Raw genomic sequence first — 22,938 nt, 5'->3', positions numbered from 1 at the left:
GTGTGTAAAGATATACCTGTGTTTTGACTAATGGTAAATACACAGTCATCAAAAAATGTTTTGCGTATTCCGGTATTTGGGAATTGCGTCATTTATAGTCTTAAGTAACTTTTTTTGCTATCCTTAGTGAACTTTATTTTTAATCAGAGCAAATTTTTATTATGACATTTTTTTGTTTATGTTTATATGTACTCATCTAATATAAATATAACAAAGAAAAGTAGGTGTATGTTCCAACTAATTATTTTTTTGGTTCATATTTATATAAATCGCTGTAATCAATCATTATCAATATAATAAGTATTTAGTGAGTGATAATCGATGATAATTTTATTTAAAAAAAAAAAACTTATCGACTTCTTTAAAAAGTCCTATTTTGAAAATTGTAATACATTGACACAACCGTCTACTATTTATAATGTTTATATCATTTCCACATCGACTCTTACGGCCACTACTGGGTGCCAGTAATTTACTAGTACTGTAGGTAGTATCGATACCACTGAGTCTTAAATAATATATAATAAGGGTAGAAACCGTCTATTAGTTTTAGACTGAATTTATATTTCACTTAATTCATATTACTTATAAGTCAAATGCAATTCATGATACTGATGTATTAATATAATGATTCATTTTTCTCATTCAAAAAAAAAAAAAAAAAATTCTATTAAGGTGAACATAGGATAATATGACTATACGAGATTAAATGAAACAACTATATTCTTCCAAGTCAGTTATTATTATATTTATAAAACGTTGTTGGAATACTTTATAGAGGTAGGTTAAAAGATATTTTATGAACAATTAGGGATAACTGATAATATGACATAATACCAGTGTTTTTCTATTTTCATCTAGAGTTATTTAAAAGACATTTCTAACCTGTTAAGGTAAGAATAACAAATAAAGTTTTAATGAATTAAGTAGAGTCTAACTTTTATAAAATGTTGTACACTGCTATATAATTAATTTTGCTATCTTATTATTAAAAATAAATGAATTATTAAAATGTGGAATCGGAGATAAGTAATCTATATAAAGTATAATGAGACAATAGTCATAATAAGTAGGTATTATATTACTTCAAAAATTATAATTATGTTTTTAATTTAATTTTAATTCATGATTGTTTTATCATTGTGTATTATTTTATATGATATTAGAAATAGAGTAAAAAAAAGTAATAGAAATATGTATCAGGAATTTTGTGCTTCAGTCTAATTTTCAAAAAATATAGAATCATTTATTTACACTTAATATCTAAATTAAGTTTTATTTAAAAATTCAACATATTAGGTACAAGGAATTATGTTATATTTATAGGAGTCCCATTTTACCCTTAAGCACTCTACAACACATTATCACTAAGCCCTAGTCTGCAGTCAAATAGGTAGTTAAAAAATGAAACAGGTAGATACATATTGTGATAATTATTAGGTTATATCGTCATCCATTAAGTGACGATGGCGTAAATTGGCAATTAATTCATTCTCATAATATAGATTTATTGCAATTATTAGTAAAGATGATTGCACAATTATGATTTCTATCATACAATAATAATACCTTGTTAATTAATTCTTATAAACTATTGTTTATATTAAAGATGATAATCTTTATACCTAATTATTACAAAAGTATAACCTGTATAATAGTCTTGATCGTTATCACGAATCAAGACATAGCGAACGTAAACAAATCCCGTACTTAAGAACGAAAAATATTTCAAAACCACAATACAGTCGTCAAAGGCTTACATGCATGCTCTTAATATATAATTTAAATTAAAATAATAATGACAATATTTACGTTTGTTTTCAAGCTATCATTAAGTCGTTGCACTGCACGTTCGTTAACCAGAAGGCGTCATGAAAAAAAAAAAAAAGACCGTACGCAAACGAGACGTGAGACAAGACTTTACAACACGTGGTACACACTCACAACACACCGTCGGGTGACTGAAACTTAAAAATAAACAATCCGAAGGCGGCACAATTATTTGCAACCGTGTTACCTATTCAATATTAATATATTATAAATAAGTATTTCATAATATATCTTATTATTTCTCTACTCGTTAACGACAACGAGGTTCTAAAGTATTTTTTTTTTTTTTTAAGGGAGAAGACGACCAAAATAAAAATACACCGGTAAAAACGTGTTTTTAAAACATCGATGGTAACTACGTAAGTGCCACTAATACGACTCGGACGGAAGACACGATGCACACGCGACGACCGGACGAAGCCAACTGAAACGCTGCCGCCGTCGACCCGCGCCCGTCGGCCACCAACACTGATGCTGCCGCCGCCACCGCCTAAGGAGAACCTCCTTGCACCGCGCGCCGGGTGTCCGGTTTATCGGCTGCGGCGACGGCATGCCAACAACGCGGTGATCCCCACATACCCCATCGTCGTTGACCGAACCAAGGATAGCCGGGGTTGTTCGTCGTCGACGCAGTTGTTGTGGAACCGATCGACAGGAGGATATCTCCACAGCGTTTGAGAAACAAAAAAAACACTGAGCACCGACTGACATCGTTTCTAAAACTTGGGGAAAAATATACCGAAACAAAGAGATGCGTTCCGAGCACCGATATTCAGGTTAGACTCGTCTGAAAAACACGAATCTTTTACTGTGCAAGATTATTTTTTTCAAATACGGGGTGTTTTGTAAAAATTCTTTTTTTTTTTTTTTAATTCAGATTTATATTTTATTCGAGATAATCGCGTAAACGAAATCAATTAGTTCTGATATTAAGACATTCGAAAATCATTAAATTTAAAATAAGATCAAGAAATAAAAACTGTTTACAATAATTTTATGTATCAAAAATAATAGAACCATTAGTAATGTCCGTGTGTTTTTAATAATATTTTATGACACATTATAGTAGGTATGCATTATAATTAAGTATCATATATTTTAATATAATATGTGTAAATTACGTATCCATTACCTGATAAGTATTTATTTAAGAAAATACGTTCTTAAGAACTGATAATTCGTACATATTATTATGTTTATTAAAATAGCATTAACTATTAAGTTATATAGATTGCGCATTAGAATATTAAATTTCTGTGACTCTATGAGATTTAAAAAAAACTTTCTCGTAATACATGATTCGTAGAATAACAAATAAATAAATATTATGAAATATGTATACTAACTGTTTAGTGTTTATGCATGATACCCGTTTTAATATAATATACATTTATTTTTATATTACATTGCAGGACTAATATTGATACCAATAGAACTCTGGTGATATTTATAGTTTTATTTACATGTTTTTTTTTTAAACGCTTCAATTTTAAAGCAAAATAAATAAACTACAAATCAATAACTATACATACAAGGACTAAAATACTACTGAATAAAGACTTTGTATATAAACATTTAAAGTTTAATTATTTTCTAGATTGGTTATTTTTTTTATTTCAGCACATACCTACATTAAAATACTTTATATCCACAATGTATTTACCTTTTTGGCTTTTTCAATTTCAACAAAATATTTTAAATTTATACATGCAATATTTTAACCAAATTACCAACAAAGAAACAAATTAAAATTTCAAAGGGAAAAATTTATTTTCCCGAAACAGTTTTTGATAAATACTCTGAAATGAATGGTAAAAAATTGGAGATTATAGGTGTAAGAAATATGTGAAATTTAATTTTGATCATGTTGTTGGCATTTTTAGATTATCTGTGTATTGAATCTGAAATAATATTTTAGAGCAGTTAATTGTTTATTAAACATTGAGCTTTTATAACTTTTATCAATGAAAATTATTAATAATTACAAATTATTAATAACAATACTAAAATTATACGATTAATATTGTTATCTTAATAAGTAATTCAAATGATTAGTAATTAAAAGTTGCCTGATTTCTTAAAAAGATTCATAATTAAATAGATTTTTTAAAATAATTTATTGTATAATATTTTATAAAGGTTTCTATATATTTCTGTAATAAAATGATGTCCTTACTAAATAAATTGTAATTATTTATTGTATCTATTGTTTATCTTATTTTAGTTCATGATAAAAGTAAGACTATGATAAAAAAAATCAAAAAGCACCACTAGAAGAAACGTATTTTGTTCAAAATATAACACAAATTTTGACGAACCACTGATTAAGAGGATGTTGTCCCCTCATGCTTTGTCTTTGTCTTACTAGCGTACGTCATAGAAAACGTGTGTTCAGCAGAACACATTTTTTGATTTTAGCTTTAATATTAGAGTAAATTTACTTATTATCAAATTTAAAGGTAACAATATTATCTAGGAAATGGCATATGCTTTTATTAATATTATCATTTTAAAGTTCTAATATTTTACATAGCTATAACTCACTTTAAAATTATAATACACAGAAAAGCATATTATGACATTTCCTATAACGTCCTCTTAAAGTAAGAACATTATATTAACTTAATTAACGAAGTTAATGATAAAGTCAAAAGTACAAGCAGTAATAATTATTTAGATTATTATTTAAGACGATATTCTTAGAATGATTTAGGGAACTTCTGAAAATGATGGCGACTAAATAGAATGTCTTAAAAAAATCAGAATAAGCATTAAAGATAGTACCTACTGTAAAATAAAGACAGTATCGAAAAAAATAATAGAAACGCCAATTTAGAATACCTAACTAATAAAAGATAAGCTGTAAAATCTAGGTGCCATTATCTGATTGTAAAGTAAAATGTCGTAGCTCTAAAATAGATGACAACTTAAGAGAAAATTTATTTAGTATAAATTGGTCCATGAACCGTTATGAGTTGCATATATTTCAGGATGTATTACATTTAGTGAGCAAAAAATTACCATACAAAAACAAATACTCCAGAAAAGCAAAGATTAAGAAATAATACTCAATATTATTTTATAAAGAAAATAATTTGAAATCCGCTGATAACGATGTTTTCCTTAAATTTGTTGGCAAACCTCAATTTTTTTTTTAGGAATATACAGACAAAAATTAAGTTCTCCGACAAATAAATCCACTCCATATAAAAGGTGACGTAGGAAACTAAAAAATAAAAAGAGTGTTAAGGATATATAAATAGTTAAAAAACATTTTAAGAAACATATTTAATATTTAAATATGTATGAAAGCCACTATTGTCAGAAGGGACGACTAATAAATATGTATACCCTTACTTTGCATTACAATTGCCTATGACAACTACAAACAAGTATATAAAAACATTTTAAAGAATCTAGTTTAAAGATTAAAAACACAAAAAGAGTATTGTGTACTCAGTGCAATCAAATTAAAATGTAACATTTCAAATTACCTCAATGAAGAACCAAATAATATATTACTTTTGGCTGAAAAATATGATGATCATAATTGTGCAAAAAAAGGCTTATTATTAAAAAATAATGGACGCATCTACTACTTCAATAAATATAAGTATGTTAGATATGTTCAGTATGTTAGTATGTTACCTAGAATTTGACCTTCAACAATTCTTCCCAACACTACCTCTAAAGTCATATCAATTGTATTTTATAATATTTACTTCTATGGACGTATAATTTGACAAATATTCTTTCTACAACATATAATTAAAAGATGAATAAGGAAATAAGTAGATTTGTGTTTATTTAAATTTTTAAGTAAATTTTCAGCTGAATTAAATTATGTAATATTGTATAGTGATTTTTATAAAGGCAGAACAAAAATAGCATAATTATAGTTTTATATACATGCATTTTAAAAAAAATGTGAATCTATTTCAGTAATACCTTATATGCCATAAAATCGTGGTAACTGGACAAACCAGAATTTAGTGGGATTCTGATCATGCTATTATTGAAAAAGCTCAAAAAAGTTAAATTACTTTAATAAATTATCATTATGATTGACAGTTAATACGGTAGACAAGGAAAGATAAGTTTAATTCAAAGATATGAATCAAAGAAATTTCTATAATTGCCAAAGTTAAAAAACAAAGTACTATAAGGCGTGTTATAACTTATGATTTTATTTTCTAAAAGTGTTATATATAATTTTCTTTTTTTATTAAATAGTATATTATTTATTTCGAATTTTACTTATAAATCAAATCATTAAAAATAATATTCTTTTATCCATGACTTTCAAAGAAATACATAAGTATTAATAACAATATTGTGTGTTATTTCAAAGAGCTTAGTCCTGTAAAAGTATATGCAGTAGGCCATAAGTTATTTTTACTATTATTAACTATTATTAATTATAATAATATAAATTATACATAATTGTAACTCATTGTAAAGATGGAACCATGTATATGTACGGTGACAGCCGACGCCATCGAATAACGAGCAGTACGTATGTAAGAATTAATCACAAAATGTTCTTTGAATTGATCAGCTTGTGTTTTACTCATTTTTATAAAAATGAGAAATAAAGCTCTAAACCAATTGTGTTCAATTTATAAAATGATCAAATTAAGTTTCATCAGTGTACAGAAGTACCATAATAGAGAGTGAACTTAAATTAACAATATTTAACTGTTTTCATAGACAACAAACCCAAACAGGACATAACAGTAATCATCAAAAAAAGATAAAAAAAAAAAAAAAACAAATGCACTAAACATAGTTATGAATACAAAATTTAAAAATATTAAAAATACAAAAAGTTTGAATGGTTTAATATTAGGTATATCTAATTAAAAATGGAAATTATTAACTGAGCTCTATCTCATAAAAATCTACCAAATTATGACACTATCAAATAACAAAAGAATTATTAATTGCAAGGTTTAGAAACTTATCACCATTATGAAATATTGTATTTTAATTTCCAATGCACGAAGTCTCCACTCAAATATTTATTTTATATATATATAATTGTTTATCATTGAATCCAATTTAACAAATTCATTAAAGTAATGAACTAAATGGCTTTTTAAACTTCAATATTTACTCTACTATACAATATGTTAGAAGTTTAAAATATTTTATAAAATGAAAACGAGAAACGCTGATTTTTTTAACACAAAATATATTTATTTTATTAATATATTGAGCACTATGGTTGACTTTCTACTATCTTTAAGTATAACTTGTATATAATATAGTGCTACTGGAATGTATGTATTTTTATATTTATATATAATAATGTGCCATTTAAACATTTGTTATGTTTTTATCAATAAAAATATATAAAATACTTTTTAAAATATTAAAGAAAACATCACTTATGATAAATTTATAAAAAAATGTATATATATAATGTATGTTTAAAAATAAAAACTAGTAAAATATTTCATGAAATATTACACAATTGTATATTTCATGGAATTTGATTAACTAAATGTATGAATATATAGCAGAACGTGTTCTTTGTTTTGTATACTTAAAAATTAATTATGACATACTATAACATACTCCAAGTGTAGAGAAACAGAAATTTGATATTAACTATATAGAAAAAACAAAACAATTAATAACTAATAACTAGTAATTACCAATATTTACAAAAGTATACTACAATATAAACTTAATGTGCGACTTGAAGCACAAAAGGAAAGGAAATAATCGATAGTTAATAAAACGTTTATAAAGTTTTACTGTTGTAATTATTGCATGAGCTTAATATGGTAAACTATATATGCTTGTACATTTATATGAAAAAAATTCATTAATTTAATAAGAAACGTATGGAATAATAGTTTAATGTTATTTTAAGTTTGATTTAAATAGATTCAAAGTAAAATAAATTGTACTTTGTGAACAATTCATAAAAAATCTAAATATTGTTGAACATATTAATGTTGTCTCTCTCATTAACGCATGTATTAAAGGCCTCAATTATTTTTTTTAATTTCCCTTCTATAAGTATTTAGTATATTCAATCTTACTGGTTTAATCAAATTATTTATGAAGTTTCTTATATTCTATATGACACAATATTAAATAAATAAATAACATAGTAGTATTCTTACTCATTGTATAATACTATGTTCTGTACAATAAACCATGATTATAAGTTTTACAATACGAGTAGTAAAAATGTACCTCAAATATTCATTATTTTAAAATTACATCACAAAATCCCTACATTACTCTCAATAATTTTTTAATAATTGTCAGTTTAATAATAAATAATAATTTTATGTTTGTTCTCATGCCCACGCTAAAATGCTAACAGTGCACACCAACGTCCTTATTGTACCCCGATATAATAATAGTAATAATAATATTTATTTTCACTTTCCATTTACTTTATTAAAATGTCCCAGTTAAAAATAATTTTATTGTAACACATTACAAAAATAGGTGACCCAATATAGATTATTTTGTGGAAAATTGAAAAATTTCTAAAAAATAATCGAAAACTAGAAGTATAATAAGTAGAAAATAGTGAATAATAATTTGTATAACAATAAAAATATACCATAATATCAGAGTACCCATAAACAATATGACCCAATTAATATTTATTTTTAATTCAGTGGTCAATCTCAGTTATGTTTCTACTGTCATACTATAAAAACATTTTTTATTTATACCGAATGTAATATTTTTAAAATAATAAAAAATAAGATATAAAATATAATATTATGTATATTATTATTAATTCATAAAAATACAATGTCACCCGAATCGCTTTATTTATTTATTTATTATAATTAAAAAAAAACTCATACTCATGTTATACTAATTTAAACAAATAACATTTTGATTTTGATTTTCATTTAGATAAAACATTCTTATTAAAAAAATAATCAAAAACAACATTCCTGATCATAAATAATTATCAATATACTCGTATAAACTAAGTATTATTCACAACTGAGCTGAAAATTATTGAAATTATAAAATATATATCAAATAGTGTATTATTTATAGCTATTTACAATTTCTGGATAACAAAATTTAAAATCATCGTTTTATTTGAATTTTTTTTTCGTTCATTTTTGTTTACAACTTTGTCTAAAACCCAAATTTTAAAGGTAATTCTCAAAATTATCATTTATACATAGAATACACAAAGACGATGACAGTTTTCGTCATATGTGCCCTATATATACTTTGAATTTCCATATTCTAATTTGTGATTTTAAATAAATCATATCAATATTCTTTTTATACATATAGAAATTAAATATATAACGAAATGTAACGTAAACTAACGAAAATCAAACTTTTGTAAGCTATAAGTTATTAACTTTATTGTTTTGTTTATGATAACGTTTTATGTATTAAGCTATTTATATTTATTGAATTTTGATAAATTTGCTATAATAATAAGCATATGCTCAACCGATGAATATTATAAATGCATTATTATTCATCAATTATTGAATTTTTTGTATAAAATTAATTATATTTACACTACAATATGTGGAGAGAAATTTTCCGTATTAAATAATACCAATTTTTAGATTTTACCTTTATGCAAATAACTTCACTATTCAAGGTATTAAAAAGTCATTCATTATGCTTGGTATAACACACCATTTCTAATAAAATTGCATTTTTTGTATGATGAAAAACTAGCTATAAAATATCATACAACATGACTATACAAATCTACCAGGGAAAAAAATATTTGCGAAAATAAATACTCATGGTAAAAAATGTACCTAATATCTATAATGAGTTATAATAATAAACACAATAATTAGGAGGGTGTTCAACAAATGTAACTACACAATTTTAATTTAATAAAATTAATTTATCAAGTCAAAAATGAAATTGTAATTGTAAAATGGATTATATTATAAACTGGTGATAAATGGAAAATACGAATCTCGATTAACTATCTCTTTTCAAATATGATAAATAATAATGGTACAATTGGCTGTTGTAACAGTATTTTAACATAAGGAATAGATTAATTTTAAACAGTTTTAAAATTTCTTGATGATTTTAGTGAAGTTTAAAATGTCAAGTAGATAATACTGAGGAGACCGCTTACCATAATATTTGTATTCACGATACTCGCGGTGAATAGCTAACTGCAATATTTTACATCAGTCAGACTTATAAACCATTTTATCTATTTTTGGCAACATCTCCACAGTTGGTTTTTTAAACCTTGGCATTTTTTGTTGTTGTTTATAGCGTTTGAAAGTGCGTATTATACATAAGTGTTGTTTATTGTGACGAAATTTTGACTACGAATCTTGATCCATACCATTTGTTTTCATGCCAGCTTTGGCATTTGCGTATTATATAGTACGTAGGTATAAAGTGTTGTAGTAGACGAGACTTGACCCCAAAAACACGTGCTGCCAGTTTCCCGAGGATTACGTAATGCACAAAACTATCTATAAAGTTCACAGGTTCCTATTAGGTATAGTGTGTAGACAGTTTCATAGATCTCTCTATATCGAGAAATACAAACATATTGTGCGTATTTAAATATTATAATATAGATAAATTTTGATAATCCAATGAGAATCGTTTTAAAATAAATGCAACGTTCATACAATTATAATATTTCATCAAATATTACCATGTATTATGGTATAGGTTTATTTATAAATTGCCTAAGCCTATTCAGATATTTGTGTAATAAAACATCATAATGTAAATGTATAAACTTGTACAATATTACCATAATATTATATTATAATTAAGTCCTACAATGCTTAAAACGTCGCCGGTATCCAGACGAACATCAAACAATATCTGGTTTGATTGTTAATCAAGTTCGTCAGGCACTATTTCTAATTAATATTATGAAATATGCATTTAAATATTTTGCAGGTATCAAGTACAGAAACACATTATATACTTGTATTTATTACCTATCATGGCTGTATTACATTAACATATTATTTTATGATGCTTATATTTAATTTAGAGCATTAGATTCTGAACGAAGCGATGAATGTACTAATTTTACAATGATGTTGTTTTTTTTTGTTATTGTGTTTATGTACATCATAATTTGGTCGAAATTCATAGAATTAGCACATAATCCTTATTATTAAACTGATTGTTGACATAAGTGACAAAGTGGAAAAATACTTAAAATATCATAATTTGTATTATTGTATGGTTGAATAAATTTAAATAGTTTAATATATCTCAATTATTGTGTACGAAGTTATTATTTATGTTTAAAACATTACCTATAAAATATAATTATTTTTAGTAATGAAGAATAAATTGCAACATAAAAAAATATATGATATACAATATGAGGTGTCATTGTTTGTAAAAATATTATAATGTGAAAATTACTAGAAATATAGACATTTATTTATGTAAAAATGTTATGCATTTTAATATCACATAAATAATCGGTGATGTTAAAATTGCATTGGATAGATCCGATCACTGATCAGTATTTTTGTTATTGTACAACTATTTTATAATGTTTGAAAAATACTCTTATGTCCATCCTATTTAAAATTCGTGGAATTATTTTTAATTTATCATCGTAGAAGTCACTAAAAAGTTATTACCCATGCAAAAAACAGGAAATACTGTATTTTTAACTACGGCAAAATTAAACTCACCCTGGAGAAACACCCGTCGAGACATTTGTTCCGAGTATTTCTTTCGTCATCTCTTTCCACGAAAAACCACCTATTAAAAACCACCTGCCACCTCATTCATACTATTTATATATTTTATTTTAACATTAACAAGCATACTATCCGTCGCGTTAAGTGAAACCTATTTCCAAAGCAACACGTGCAATGTAATTATTGTCACGTTTTTGATTAAAAATATTTCAATTGTTATTAAGTTATTGTTTTCTTCAGTGAAATATCAAATAATAATTTTGTTTTATTCTGTTGATTTTGTTTTTTTTATCCGAATCAATTACACAAAACAATTAACTATATAATTGGCTTAAAATCACAAAGTAGTTTATAAAATCAATATTGTCTTATTACAGTTATAAAAAATTAAAATTATTTCAAAATGGATTAAAAAAGTATAATACATGTATATAAATGTACATATTATTAATGTTACATTACAAAAATGCTGATAATATTCTCATTATATTATATTGAATTAAAAATATTGAAATATATACTTTTTTTAAACTTAAATTTTATTTAATAATATAAATTCTAACAAGTTAAGCCAATAAAAGTTTTTACTTTTTTTAGATAATACATTAAATTAATAACACAAAACCGGCTTTTGCCGATTTGAGTGAATTGAGATGCACCAGTCCATTATTGTATCCATGACTTCAATTTATAATTGTAATTTTTGTTGAAGTTTAAATAAATAATTTTGTTTTTCATTAAAATATGAATGCATAAATAATAATGTATGTATATCGTGGCTATTTGTTTAGTAAATAATAATTCGACAAATATTAAAATATATAAATGTATAATGATGATAATTTATTTATAAGGCAATTTTCCTAACATTCTAAACTCCATCCATATTTTCTTTATTAATATATTTAATTCCGATTTTTAAAATTGTTAAGTAGACGTGTGAATCATATTTCCAAATACTTAAATTTGTATACCTTTTAAGGGTTTTTTTAAAGTAATATCAACATTCAACCTCTTTTTTTTCCAAATGATAACAATTTTTAAATTATGAACGAAGTGATGAATGTATTGATTCTACAATATGTTTTTTATATGACCTTACCCACTTGATCACCCTTTTAGATTCTGAACGAAGTGATGAATGTATTGATTTTACAATGATGTGTGTGTTTTTTTTTTTTTTTTGTGTCTGTGTACAGCATAACTAGTCGAAATAATGCTCCAATATCAAAAAACTCGAGAAAAACAAAAAAAAAATGACGGAAAAACGTCAATTTTTACGCAAAACCAGTTTTCGACCAAATCGATTTTTTTTATGGTTGTAATTCAAAAACTAATCACTGAAAATACTTGAAATTTTCACCAAATGTTAATGTCGGTGGTATCTGTATATAGTTAAATTTTCAAAAAATTTTGACTTTTTTTGAGTTATTTATAGACCACTGAAATTTTCGAATTTTTTTGAGAAATTTTTTTTAAAGTATCGATAAAAAATTTTTGGATGACCAAAAAGTTTTGAAAATTTAATACAAGGTTCCTTATGAGTTGTTTTTATTGTAGCTAAAAAAAATTAAAAATCGTTAGTCACAATTTTTTTTTATAAGAGTTTATAGTTCAAATTTTTACGAAATCTGTCGAAAACGCGAAAATTTGCAAGTAATTTTGAAGTTGAAAAATCATAAAATTTTTTTCTTTTATAACTAAGTTTTGAAAATTTGGTACAAGGTTCTCCATACATTTTTCTTCAAATATCTGTAAAAAAAACTCTACCGGATTCAGACAAAAAATTTTTATGAGTGTTTGAAATTTAAATTTTTACAAAACCGCGTTAAATAACGGTTTAGCCTCAAACGATTTTTGATATTTGTTATAATTCAAAAAGTATAAGTCGTAGATACTTGAAAATTTTACCAGTTATTAAGATTCTCGTTTTCTTTACGTGATTTAATTTTCAAAATATTTTGACTTTTTTTGAGCTATTTATAGACAACTGATATTTTCAATTTTTCTGAAAATTGTTTTTTTATGTGTCGATAAAATCTTTTTGGCCCTATCAAAATACTTGAAAATTTAATGCAAAGTTCCTCATAAGTTATTATTATAGTGATTAAAAAATTATAAGAATACATAGGCACAATTTTTTTTTATTAGCATTTGAAGTTCAAATTTTGACGAAAATTCGTTAAAATTATGAATATTTGCAAATTATTTTGTAGGTATAATTCATAAAAATGTTTGTATAGGTAGCTAAGAGTTGGAAATTTAATACAAGATTTTTCATAAGTTTAGCTTACAATAATTATAAAAGAACTTAAATTTTGGTGTATTCAGGCCATTAATACATAAACCACCTTTTTCACCAACAACTGGAAATTATATCCTAGGCTGACAAATCATCTTCGTTCAGAATCGTTTTTCGTATACAATTATAACTATCATTGGATTCAAATTTAACACTCCTATAATATATAATAATGATCCATACGGCACCTAATGTACAGCAGAGCGGTACTCACTTGCCCGCTTTTTTATTTTTAAATTGTTAAATAGGTCACTTTTTGAAAATTAAATTTAACTCTTATATTTAAATTCTAACATGTTATTATAATATTAAAATTATTTAACTTTGTGTAATAATTAAAACAATAGATTCACGAGAATATAGATTTAGACGATATGTAAGCAATGATAATATGAAAATGATAGCGATTGATCTTGATAATCTGAAAATTTATCATGGAAAAACCAACGTAATACTTTCCCCCTAAAACATCAAAACAAATAAAAAACAAAATAATAAACACACATCGTAAATAGCCTAAATACATAATAAAATTCAGTGCGAGTGCTATTTTTAACGCATTTTTATTATTTAACTATTAATAAAAAATGTTGACGTTTAGACTGATTTGAACTATATACAGTTTACTTAATGTATAGTACTAGGTATCTACTTATCTTATTGTCTCTAAGCAATTATATACAATTAAATTAAATTAAAAAAAAAAATAATTTAAAAAATAATTAGGTAAAAGAAACGCAAAACTCATATAATTTAAAATTAGATGTCACAATAGATGATAAAATGGATAAAATGGATAAAATGGATAATAATTATATAATTTTATACTTTTTTAATTATTTGTTAATACGTCTTATTGGTGGTATTTTTTCCGAGATTTATTAATTCTTCACCATTTTATAATTGGTAATAATTGTTAGAGTATAACAAATACTATATTAATTTTAGATTATTAATTCGAGCTAACAGGATGCAGTTGGTACTTTGGGTAAATAAAAGTAACATATTATTATCAGTAGTTTTCAAAATAATTAGATGAACAAAAATTATACGCAAAACAAGATTGAATAAAAAAAATTGAACTTGATAATATTTCCTAGAATTTACCATTTCTGATATGTTGAATTTCAAACTACAATAGTTATTTTTATGTCTTAGAGTTTATCTTGATTTTTCGGTAAAAATCTAAAATCCAGACATTTACTGTGATATATAATATAAAATTATTATATGATTTCACTAATGTATGGCTATTTCAGTAGAAAATCCATAATAATTTATTATTATTTCGTATTGTATTATATAAATATTATAACAAAATGAAATTTTACTTATGTTTAGCTTAATGAATAATAATATATAATAAAGTACATTTAAAATCGTATTTATTTGAAAATCAATGTTATTAAATAAAAATTGTACTGTTCAATTTTATCAATTATGTATATTATGTATATAATTATTTATACAAGAATATTTGAAAAGGATATTCAGTAGGCTTATAAGGTATTACTTAAAGTTTTCATCTAATTCGTTTACTATTTATGTGTAATAACCTACATATATCCATAAATATATATATTATTCATTATCACTAAACAATACTAGGTTGTTTTGGGATTAAAATCCAATGCACACGGGACATTAATGAGTAAAGCTCGCGACTAAAATGACCCAAGTGACCTTTTTAAATATTTTGTAAAATAACGAAAAGAATGAACAATATGCGTGAACATATTTATGCGGTTGGGGTTAACAGCTATGGACAATTAATGAAAGAGAGAGATAGGGGTAGTTCGAACATATAAAATTTAAATGTACTTACCCTAAATTTATTTTTTTTAAATAACTTTTATGACAATGGTGATTATAGTCTTTTATTAAGAGAGTAAGTTATCACATATATATATGAGAACTAAACTTTTATTTTACAATGCATCACATTTTTATTTGTATTTAGTATTTTTAATGTTGAAAATACTAAGTTAGATAAATTCATATAATATTAATGTATAAAAAAAGCACAAGATACCGTGTAATTAGTAATGGCTAATTATGTATATATTAACGAACTATTTGATTTACTTTCTTTTATTATTATGTGTACTTTTTTCAAAAATTATATTAGATGTACTCACCAAAAACACTATAATATAACTTTACTTAATTACGTAGTAATGTATAATATACATACAATATACATGCACCCTAATAGTGTTTAAACGTATTTATTGAAGATTGTCTATGGAATTTGTATACCTACAATATTAATAATAGATATAAATAATAATCATAAATGATATATTTAAATTTCAAATAAGTGAAACCAGATATCTCTATTTATATGGGCTTAGATAAATTATAAATTACACAATAAATATACGTATCCAACATTTTTTCAAATTATTGACTTACATTTTTAGTCATTTAAAAACATGTACATATGAGTGATAACATACCTAGCACCTATTTAAAAAATAATAATTGCTTAAAATAAATTTTAAAATTATTACTTATTATGTGATTGAACCCCAAAAAATATATGATTTAACTAAAGTTTTACTTTGTTTATTCATATAAATTAATCATAAATATCAAACATACGTATAAAGCATTCTTATCTTCACTAAACATAAGCTTTTTTTACAACATATCATAGAGAAAAATTATGGTTCTCACTCGCGGGGTAGCTTCTGAGTGATAAAAAAACTAACGTTCAAACAAGAGTAAAAAGAGACGCAATAACATTGCGTAAAAATGATATCAGTTGTGTTGGCAAACCGATTTGTATACAATGCCACATCCGTAAGTTTAATATGTATATGAGATAAATTTGAATTTTATATGAAATAAATAAAAATTAATTAATAAATTAACATTTAGTGTTATAATTATCTTACTGTTGTTGCTGTTCGACTTTTTTTTTTGTTCTAAGGAAAAGCTTTCTAATCATTAAATTAGTTTTCTTAACAAATATTTTGTTTAATAATTTAAAATTATTTTATAACTAATGCTTCAATACATCTATGTATAATATTATGGTGTTTATTTTTGTACATAAATGTAAAAATTGGTTATAAATTATTTAATTAATTATTAGACTTAATATAAGCACAGAAAAAAAATAATATAAGTAGTTAAACCTAAATAATATTATTATGATATAAAATATTATGATGTTATAATATTATATACGAGTTAGTTTAGATAATTACATAGCTTATATGTAATGGTAGTTTTAGTTTACCATATTCAAAAAAATTAAACGTCACCACTATCATCAATATATATTTGTTTAATACATTGTTGGTAGGTATTCATATAATATTATTATACGCATTATAATAATGTTTTTAAGAGTTTAAAATAAGTTTATGTAGTTTTTCCGTAGGTTTCAAGAATAATATACAAATCCATCTAATAAATTATTTTTTGTAACTGACTCTTTGCATAGAAATGTTATTTTTTGTAACTCATTACATAATTGAATCGATTATAAGGGTTCTATATTACCTAGATAATATAAAACCAATATACATGATTGATTACGTATTTATAAATAATAATATTATATTATAATAGTTGAATTTATTGTATAATATACAAAATTATTCTACTAGTATATTTCATCAATAATTGATATTTTTAAATTAATGTATTATAAATAATTGCATAGGTAACATAGTTAATATTAAAGTTAAGTTTTAGACATTTACTTGTAAATTACAAACAAATAATAATGACAAAATAATGTTTACTGCGGAATAATAATTATCGTGTGATGTCTGATATTATTATTCATTATTAAATAATATTGTACTTTTGTCCAAGTCAAATTTTAAATTCAAAGGTTAATTTCATACTGATACATCAATATAATATGGTATATATCATACACATTATTATTTTTGAGTACAAATAACATAAGACGAACGAAATCGATTATACATTTTCATGAATATCGTACTACTACTTAGTAAAATATACCAAATATTTTTTACCCATTAAAAGTTTATTGTAACAGGATACATATTAAGACCGGAAAGTCTTATCTTATCTATACACTCTCTCTAATTATTAATTTAATAATGGTTACTCACAATAATATTTACGATACAAAATTTAAAAACTCCAAATACACCGAACACAAACACTTATCATGTCAATAATTATTCATTTTATATCTACCATCACTACTCTATCATGTGTTGTCAACAAAAATAATCCTTTTTCTATAAGCCTTACTTTAATTATTTGACTCATATTTACCTTCAACAAGGCAAATCATTTTCAAAATTATTTTGATTACAAAAAAAAAAAAAGTTGTAGCCCTATAATAACTATAGCCTAATAATATAAGTTATGAAATCTAAAAATAAATAAATAAACATTGTATAATGTAAACAAACATTTTGAAAACTGAAAATCTGATGTTTTTGTTTGTATAATTTATTTAAGTAGTTTTTTTATGTTCATACATCGTATTTAAGAATATTATAATATTTGTATGTAAGTTTAACCCAAACTGTTTGAATATTAGAGACTTTAGTTAACCAGAAGCTTATATGCAATACAAAAAAAAAAAAAAAAATAGTATAATAGTGTGACTTATGATACACTTTATCAATTGTATACTTAAGAATACAACTTAATGTTTTCGTATATTTTTAGTTAGATGTTTTCACTGTTAGACCTTAGACACATTTTACTTATAAGTGAGATTTGAAAATCTCTTCTTATAGGCCAGCCCTGTTATATTATAGTACGTGAATATATATATATTAATTGTATTATTGTATAAAATAATCTTATATTTTATAACAATTTAATCTTCTACGGTAATTGCAAAGTGTTTTAAATTAAATTAATTCCAATCTTGTGAACTAATTGAATACTAATATTTAAATATATTTTAAGCATATTTTATAATAGTCACTCAGCGTACGTCGTTCACTACACGCGCATTGTAAATCGTTCCGTATATATTTTATATACTCAGATGAAATTCAAAATGTTATGAAATCATTCTTGCTTAGAAAATCACCTGCTATAGATCTAATTTAATTAAATTTACAGCTGAAATAGCTTAAGAACTCTCAAAAAGAAAAGAGCATTGATCTATTTAAGTACCTAGTTAAGTCTACACATACTAAATACAAAGTCCTAATTTCCACTACAATGGAAATTATCAGTAATGATTAGAATCTAAAAATAAAGTTCCCATAGGTTAAGTAATTTTTAAATGTCTATTAAAAATTATAAAAGACGAAAATATAATATCTCATATCCAATTCGGTTATCGCATAATTGACTGCATTTCCTATGCATTCGACAATTTTATTTTTTGACAATAACAGTTTCAATTTACACCCTTTTTTTATAAAATATGTGAAAACTTATTGGACATCAATAGAAAATCATGTAACTAGTTAGCGTATCGTGTGATAGTTTGGATCACATTATGGCCAAAACGGTAATTGGATACACAACTTGATGTGTCGCGTTTGGAAGACTGGCAGACTTATGAACACATATTATACTAAATGGTGACTACGCGTATAACAAAACAACTCAAAATAATCGACTATACAGCTACTAAATAGTGGTGCACAAACGATAACGATGAATTTAAGCCCATGACATCATACGTTGGCCATTCACTGCATTTATTATCTATATTTAAGGAAATACAATCAACTACTCTTTAGCTTGCTCCAAAACCTAACACGTAATATACAGCATTTTTTTTTATCATTTTAGAATGACAATTTGACGATCTACTTTATTGTAGGATAACACTAGTTGATAGTTCTATACGTTCAATATTGTATTTCAAAGGAGAAAAAGTTAATAATTACTTTAAGATAATTTTTAATAACTAATATAGGTACATGTAACACAATTATTTACTAAAAAAACAGATTAATAATCATAATAATAGTAAATTTGTCAAACAGAAAGAAAAATTTGAAATAATTTAAATTTTCACAAAACAAATAAATTTCTGATTCATTACCTACGTCGATTACTTTTAGTGACACATTAATCCAATAATGTTTTCAGATAATGATTAATTTTATTAACTTATCTATAGTAATGAGATCCTTGTGTAAATAGTATTATATGTTATCATCGTTTACCGGTGTAGTATAATTATACTGTTGACCACGGTGTCTTATAAAACTAAAGTGTCGAGCTTAAATTATACAACGATAGGTGACCGATCCGGTAGAACGGAAATACACACGGTGGCAAATTAAGACAGCTAACACCCAAAATGGGTAGGTACTCAATAAAAAATTAAAAAACAAAATAAATGTCGGAACGGCACAAGTACAACAACAATCACAAGGTCATCAATATTACGAGACGATGTATACAAAAAAAAAAAAGAATAAGTCAGCGTCTATATTAGTATACATGAAGCACATGGCTCGATATCACGGATGTATAATACCGCAGAGAAAAACACAGGCCACAATGTTGCCAATGTCATTCTTACGACCGGTTGCATGGAGTTATTAAATCACGAATTTTTATTGTCGTGCGATCGGTGTCCGTTTAAAAAACTGAAAATTGTTAAATATTATAGTTTGAATGGTTGGTAAAATTGGTTTTATTTAAAATGTTTCAGCATAATAATATATTATTTCCTGCTGTTACTATAATTTCATATTTCATATTTTTATGCTTACACTTTAATAATATAATGTTTCATAAATAAATATTTTATAATTATAATATAATGAAGTACAATATACATAATATTATTTTATAATTTTGTTATTTTATACGTAGCTAGGTAATCGTGTACATTTGAGGGAATTTCACAAAATATAGGTCTTGCTGCAATCGAGATCGATGGCGTCTATGTTTTGTTTTGGTGTCTAAGTTTTAGTACTACTGAGTTCGTTCTGAAGTTTTAAAGTTTTTGAACTGGATTTTGATCTAATTGTGTAGCAGGAGTTGGACATTTTGAAAACTTTTGAAGGTATATATTATCTAAAATTAAATTAAAGAGTTGGTATTATTCAAAATAATGATTAATTCACCATAAAATGGATCGGTTGGGAATAATTCATACTTAGCTAAATCAAAATATATACCCTTACACATTTAAAATTAAATATTTTGGGCTGTTTAAAGTATGAGCTAATCGGTAAATAGTGTATTTGTATGGACTTAAAAAAGTTAATAAAAAACATTATGTATAAAAAAAAATACAACATAATTAGTGGCCAAAGAATCGTACAAATGTTTAATGTTTATATATATTTAGATTTAAAAATAAATAGTTTAACAAATATTATATATATTTTTTTTAAATATTTAAGATTTGAGTAGTATGTATAATTATTAATTACATATTATTCAATCATATTTTAATTCAAATTTTACTTACAAAAATGTACGAATTTTATTAATACAATATATTATTTTAGTTGGTAAATTATTTTGTATACTATATTAAAAATACAGTTTATAATTTTATGCAAATATTATTGAATGACTAAATATTTAATAAATGTATTAGTTCTTATTTTTTTTTTTTTTTTGATAAACGTATTACTTTGTAGATTTATTTAGTGCTAAATCATTTACTTTTTATATTTCTAACAGTTACTAGTATTATATCCATAATCCTAATATATCATTACATTATAATTATACTAACAAAATTATATATTGTTAAAAAATATTTTGATTATTAATTTACAATTTACACATGTATTGAAGTATATTTACTAAAATTAAATCACTTTCAGGGCCAGCCCAAAGCGATAAAAAAATAGACGATTGCACTACTTTAGGGGTAGCAAATTTCAAATGAAAAAAATCGATTTTCAATTATTTTATTTTATCTAGTATACAGAAATGTTAAAATTGCCTAGAGAGGCGAAAAACCTAAAGCCGGCCCTACTTAGCACGAAGCACCTAACTAGTCTCTGTCTTTCTATATAAGTTTACAACATACATAAAATACAAAACTACATGTAATACGTTCACAATTATTTAAAAATAATGATGGTAAAATTATTTGACTAACATATAAAATACTCATTTGTATCATGTATATTTTCATAACTTTAATTTTTAAGGAAACTATGAACATTGAAATAGATTAAAATAATATAAAAAAATTAAAATAAATCTTTAAATAATTAAATTGTATTGCTTTAAAATAAAAAAATCAGTCATAAAATGAGGTACCAGGGTACGTTAGAAATAGTTTCGTTATAGATAGGTAGCGTAAATTCAACAGACAAAGATACAAAATGTTGACAAACTTGACTTCCTCCTAATAGTCTGAAATTTTATATCTGTATTTTCCGTGATATTTTGTACATGGCGTGTTGAACACACATGCTAAAAAAGTTTTCATTACATAATAATAATGTATACGCGTGTAATGCGTAGTTAATTAATTAACAATAAATATTACGTTCTATATCTGTATGACTATAATGTGCCTTTAAGGGAGTAAAATTCAGTAACTTCTTTAAAGTTTTTAATTTTGTTTCATTTTGTAGTATAACTTACTAATATGACTTACTATAAAACATTAAAAAAAAAATTTAGTTAAAAGATTTATGATAGAATTATTAAAATTGAACTTACTAGTTATAATATTTTGATTATTGATGTAAAGTTTAGTTTCTAAATGCATAGAAATTACGGGAAATATTATGAACAAATCTAAGAGTAACTATAATAAGCCATCGTCTCACTTAGAATTTATTTGGACATAAAATAGTGATTTTATAAGTTTTATTGTAGTAATCTAAACAACAAAATAATATCAGTATGTTTTAATATATAATAATATAATATGTGTTCAAATAAATTTTCATTAAATGAACAGAAAAATAAGTTATTTAAATATATAATATTTAGATTCTCATATTTACAAGCATGCATTGTATTGTACAAATTCTAAAAGTATAGAAATGTTTAATAAATACATTTAAGCTTTATTTCTGCCTAATTAAAGTATACATCTAGAATAATCTGTAGGACGTAAGTACGTCATAATTGTATAATCAATACAGCACCAATAATAATTTTTAATTTAATTTAATTAATTATTATCATAAACTATTTGTCTGTAATAAATTTTATTAAATAATA

The 22,938-nt window shown here is 24.1% G+C and overlaps 1 protein-coding gene across 2 annotated transcripts in view; it reads right to left on the bottom strand.

The window, feature by feature from the left end:
• LOC114126804 (uncharacterized) overlaps positions 1 to 2,234 on the bottom strand; it is a 198,508-nt gene extending 196,274 nt beyond the window's left edge. For both annotated transcript variants that reach the window (XM_050199229.1, XM_027990821.2), the window contains exon 1: positions 1,813 to 2,234. The gene's annotated coding sequence lies outside the window, so the exon portion shown is untranslated. The remainder of the gene's footprint in view (positions 1 to 1,812) is intronic.
• Between the last annotated feature and the right edge of the window lie 20,704 nt (positions 2,235 to 22,938).

Source organism: Aphis gossypii, chromosome 1 (assembly GCF_020184175.1).
Source record: "Aphis gossypii isolate Hap1 chromosome 1, ASM2018417v2, whole genome shotgun sequence".
Classification (NCBI taxonomy): domain Eukaryota; kingdom Metazoa; phylum Arthropoda; class Insecta; order Hemiptera; family Aphididae; genus Aphis; species Aphis gossypii.
Note: the sequence above shows the minus strand (reverse complement) of the source record. Positions and strands in the feature narration are given on the sequence as shown.